The sequence below is a fragment of the Nomascus leucogenys genome, chromosome 4 (assembly GCF_006542625.1).
Source record: "Nomascus leucogenys isolate Asia chromosome 4, Asia_NLE_v1, whole genome shotgun sequence".
NCBI lineage: Eukaryota > Metazoa > Chordata > Mammalia > Primates > Hylobatidae > Nomascus > Nomascus leucogenys.
Genome location: NC_044384.1, coordinates 122,798,307 through 122,804,306, shown reverse-complemented (window position 1 = coordinate 122,804,306; position 6,000 = coordinate 122,798,307).

Sequence of the window (6,000 nt, the reverse complement as noted above, 5' to 3'; positions counted from 1 at the left end):
AATTATTGAATTATTTTGAGGAAAAGGAAATATTTGAATGTTGTACCTTTCTTTTGTGTTCCTGATCTTGATCAGCTGTTTTGTCTGCTTGAAGAAGGCAGGGGGGTCAAATGGTCATATCCAGAGTGGATAACCATACTCCTCAAGACAGTGCTGTCTGGAATGGCAACCACTATGGAGTTGCACCACACACATATTATACCTGTACAGATTCAGCTACACCAATTCTAAAGAATAAGGGCTTACAAAGTATATCTCTTTGCCCTATCAGGCTCCATATTCCCTGTCCCTTAAAGCTTTTTAAAAAAAATAAAAAATATGAAAAAACCTATAGAAGAATCAATTCTTAGCTTTAGTGCTTTTAAGGACTCAGTGATAGAAATATAAAGATAAATTTAAAAATTATTCGAGGGTCACTTTGTATATACTTAATTTTGCCTTAAAATCTGATTTTAGATTCCCAATTCTTGTGTCAGATGAGAGTCTACTACAGTCATTCTACTCCACTATACAGAACCAAAATATTCAATGTATGCTTATTCCTGTGGCTGTGTGGTATCATGGGAAAATCTGAGTCTTGTAATTTATATGACCTTGGGTTTAGATTCTAGCTTTTCCATAGTGGATATATTATTTAACTTTCCTGAATCTTTGGTTTTCTTGCCTGGTTGCAGTTTTCTAGTGGTTGCAGTTATAAATACTTAATAGGCTTATTTTTAAGAGTTAATATTAGACAATATTTTAGGAATGATGAAGACTGCTGTGTATACAGTAGATGGTTAAAAGATTAATTTCTTTGTTGACCTCACAGCTGAGAATTAACTCACTATTTTTCACAAATCAGGTATCTGATTATTTTCAGGATGTTGATGTAGGCCCAAGAATATGTACTCACATTTACTGAGTACTTACTACCTTATATTGTTCTATGTTCTTTACTGATTTATTTAATGACTTATTTAACTCAAATTTGAATTTTTAATTCTCAAAAACTCTGTGAGTTAGCTATAATTTCCATTTCTATGTAATAGATATGTAAACTGAGGTCCATAGAGATTAAATAGTTTACCCAAGGTCACAGAACTGCCAACTGGTAGAGCTGGAAGTTGAACCCAGAATAATGATAGCATTTCCCAGCATGATTTAGGAGAAAAGATAAACTCTACGTTTTTCTTTGGCCTTCTGGAAAATTCATATTAGCTCTTGTATTTAATGTAAAATCATAGGAAATTTTTTCTATAAGGGAATAATATGAAATATATATTAGGTTGGTGCAAATGTAATTGCAGTTTTTGCAATTAGAAGTAATAGCAAAAACCATAATTACATTTGCCCCAACCTAATAGATTGCATTTTTAAAAATTATATATTGAGGAAACCTTACTCAAAACTAGTTTAGGCAACAAAGGAGATTTATTTGGAATTCAAAGAATGGTTAACTTACAAAACTGTAGAAAGAATACAAGTCGGCTCAGGAACAGCTGGTGCCAGAGAATTGAACCCCACCAGGACTTTCTTTCCATATTTCATCTGTGCCTCTCTGTGCCTGTTGACTCCTCCCTTTCTCATTGTAGACAGGCTTTCTAGTTAGTGCCAAAAGCATAGCTGCTGACAACCTAAGTGTAACATTTTATATGACTTAAGCCAAGTGAGAGGGCTCAATTTCCTTCTCAGATTCAGGTTGTAAAACCCCAGGGAAGAACTGAGTCAGAGCCTCATCCTTGGAACACTTTAACTGTAGCCTGAGAATGCAGTCCTAAAGAATATGGCTTCTCTTGAGGCAGCCTTGTAGGCTTGGGATTAGGGAGGGTGAGGGCAGCTAAATCACTCAGGAATACTTTTGGCTGCAAGTAAGAAAACAGAGTTAACTAATGGTGGCTTGGCCTAAAGGGACATTTATGATTCATTTATTTACCATTATAACAAAAAATCTGAAGTTAGGGTTGAACCATTATGTCAGTGATATTATTAAGAACCTTATAATGTTCTATTTATTTTTTCACACTGTCTTCCCTATATAGGCTTTTCTTAATTCTGCTTGTCATCTCTTCATCACAAGGTGGCTGCCAGAGGCCCGAACGTCATGTACACATTCAAGGCAAGAAAGAAAGTGCATGGTTAAGCAAAGTTTCTTCTTTCTTCAGTCTCTGTTGTCTCTTTCCTTAGAAGCCCACAGCAGACTTCCCTTTTTGACTCATCAGCCAAAATGGAGCTGTGTGACTGTCTCTACCTTTGAGGGAGTCTGGGAAAACCAGCAACTCGCTTATTAACCTGTGTTGTAAGAGGCAGTAACTGAGTAGGGGTTAGGAATGGCTATTGCTTTAGCCAACCAACAATGTCTGCCACAGTGGGTGAAGAGGTGGACACAGTTGTCAGTTGCCATGAGGGCAGGAAGGATGGATATTAGACAGCCTCATATACTACATGACATAGAAAAGTCATGAGCTTAGACCTCAGCAACTTTCAACTATCTTCAAGAGAGCAGACCGAGCCAATTTTATTCGTTGTTTGCCTCCCAAATAGGACTTGGGCCTTTCTGCCTTCTGGTTCTGCTCATATGATGTCCCCTCAAACTCTTTTGTTTTTTCTTCTCCTCTAGAGGTGGCAGACCTTGTAGCCATATTTCAAGGCTCACCTCAATCTGCCAAGCTCATAGATGGTAACTCATCCCTTTGAATTCCAACCACTGCTTGATCACACAATCCACAAGTTATGTAATGTACTACTTGATGACAATTTACATTTTGCTCTTTTATCTTGTAACTTAGCTTTTGGCACCAAGAAATCTGATGATCTCAATTAGATTGTAGATATTTTTATTAATTGGCAAAAATTGCATGTATTTATCATGTACAAAATAATGTTTAAAATATGTATACATTGCAGAATGGCTCCATAGAGCTAATTAATATGTGCAGTATTTCACATGCTTATTTTTTTTGTGTGGCGAGAACATTTAAAAATCTACTCTCTTGGCAATTTTCAAATATACAGTACATTGTTATTAACTGTAGTCACTATGATGTGCAAAAGATGTCTTGAACTTCTTCTTCATATCTAACAGAGATTTTGTATCCTTTGACAGTCTCTTCAATGCACATCCTTCCCCCACCCACCAGCCCTTGATAACCACCACTGTACTTTCTACTTCTGTGAGTTCAACTCTTATAGATTTCACATATACATGAGATCATGTGGTATTTGTCTTTCTGTGCCTGACTTATTTCACTTAACGCCCTCCAGGTTCATCCATGTTGTCACAAATGACAGGATTTTCTTATTTTTAAAGACTGAGTAGTGTCCCATTGTGTGTGTGTGTGTGTGTGTGTGTGTGTGTATATATATATATATATATATATATATATATATATATATATTACATTTTCTTTATCCATTTATCTGTTGATGGACACTTAGAATGACTCTATATTGTAGCTACTGTGAATAATGTTACAGTGAATGAACACAGGAGTGCAAATATCTCTTTGACATACTAATTTCATTTCCTTTGGATATATACTCAGTAATGGGATTGCTTGATTGTATGGTAGTTCCATTTTTAATTTTTGGAGGAACCTCCATACTGTTTTCCATAATGGTTGTACTAATTTACATTCCCACCAACAGTTGTTCCCTTTGAACTCTCATCCCACCAACAAGGATTCTCTTTTCTCCACATCCTCACCATCACTTGCTGTCTTTTGTCTTTCTGATAATAGCCATTTTAACAGATATGAGTTATGTATTACAGTGTTTTAAATTTGTATCTCCCTGATGATTAATGATATTGAGCATTTTTTCACATCTGTTAGACATTTCTATGCCTTTTTTTTTTTTAAATAAGAGATGAGATCTTGCTCTGTTGCCCAAGCTGAAGTGTAGTAGTACAATCATGGCTCACTGCAGTCTCCAATTCCTGGGCTCAAGCAATCCTTTGGCCTCCCAAAATGCTGACATTGTAGGCATGAGCTGCCACACTGGCTTGTATGTCTTCTTTTGAAAAATGTCTATTCAGTTCCTTTGCCCATTTTTAAATTGGGCTACTTGTTTTTCTGCTATATAGTTGGAATTCTTTATGTATTTTGGATATTAACCCATTATCAGATGCATAGTTCACAAATGTTTTCTCCCATTTCAAAGGCTTTTTTCTTCACTCTGTTGTTTCCTTTGCTGTGCAGAAGCCTTTTATTTTAGTGTAATCCCATTTGTCTATTTTTGTTTTGTTTGCCTGTGCAGGTTATAGATATCTTAAACAGAACAACCCTTCCTCTACTTCTTTGTAAAGACCATGGCAAAACATAGAGTACGTGGTAGGTACACAATTAATACATATTGGCTAATTCCCTCTATAAAAGAGCATTTATTCCATAACTAATCCATGAAGAATAATTTTAATCTATGGCATGCTTTGAAATAGGGGCTTTAGAAGAGAGAACTGGGAGGAGAAAATTCCTTTAGTGTACAATCCTTTGGCCTAGGTCAAACTTGGTTTTAGGGCATCTACTTAGATGACATCTTTCTTCTCAAAAATCCTGATGGTGCATCATCACCCAAGTAGTACTCAATAAAGGCAATTTCTTTTTCCACTCGAAGCAGCTGTTAGATTTGCATTATAGACAAAACAGCCACTATGCCTGTCCACTGTGCTATTTTGCTCCTGCCTGTTTTTGAAGTATTTTCAGTAATGCCATGGGTTGTTGAATTTTACTTTCTCTGGAGTCAAGTGACTCTTATGCAAGGGCAGAAAAGGAAAGGAGAGAGTTTGATGTAAACACTGTGGTTTTTCAAAAGAAGTCAAGTTCTTTAGAGAAAGGGGAGATAGCAATGGGAAGTGCTGCTCAGTGTGAAAAGGTGAGATGCTAAAAAACGGTAGAGCCAGCAATAGGTTCTGTGTTTGCTTAGCATTTGATGAATGAAAATTCTATTTGTATTTGAGGATGATAGAATTCAAAATGGTCATATTTCAGCTTCATAATGTTCCTGAGAGTGTAGCTGCCTTTTTTTTTTGCGTCTTTTTTTTTCTTTTCATCTTTGATGTCCAGCTGGTGTGTTGAGACAAGAGTATGATTATGGAATTGGATTTGAAGAGCGGCACTAAATCATTCTCACTTGGTACTTGACCTTCATCCTAAACAGAATAGATTTCATGGGAAGAATCAGGTTGGAGAAGATATAATTTAATTCTGCCATGGGTCAAACAGAAAGTTAAGTCCTTTAAGTTCCTTATTCTATGATACTACTTAGTGATGTTTTTGAAGAAAACAATTTTTAATATTAGAATCATTTTCTCTCTCTCCCACATTTATTTAATTACTTTAATACAGAAGCCCATTTTAAATAAATTTTTATTGCTAGCATTCCTTTCTGCATCTTTTAGAAAATGGTCAATTTTTAAATTTTTGGTGAATTAAAGGGAAAAAATTGTACTGCTTCTATTTTGACATGCCAGGTGACAAGTACTTAGTACTTCAAAGATGTAAGCCTATGGTTTCCCTGTTTAAAGGTTATTGGGAATCAGATGTATTTGTTTCCTTCTTTCTTCACCTCAAAACAAGATAATAGGTGAGGATTACTGTGAGATTTTCTTCTGTACCCTTTTTTTTAGGTTTTACATAACCTTGTTTTATATGCTTCCACTAAGAAAACCTCATCATTTCTTCCTTGTAGCATTGTCTTTACTGAGCCCTTCCTTCAGGAGGAGTTCACCACTATCAGTGAAGTCAGACTTGCCACGTCCACAGTATGACACTACTGTGTCTTTTTCCCCTGGAAGATAAATCTTGTCTCTGATGGGGATACTCAATAGCTGTATCTCCAAAGGGCTATTGCTTTGGATATTTTCTTTGCAGAGGTAGTCCTGTCTACACATTCTTCTCATTTCTTTAATTAATATGTATATTTTAACTTCTCTCCAGGCATCATTGCCAGCTCTTATCACTTAGCCTTCTTTTACCTCACATGTTCTGACTTGTTCAAAATGGAGTGTTCCAAATGGTACTA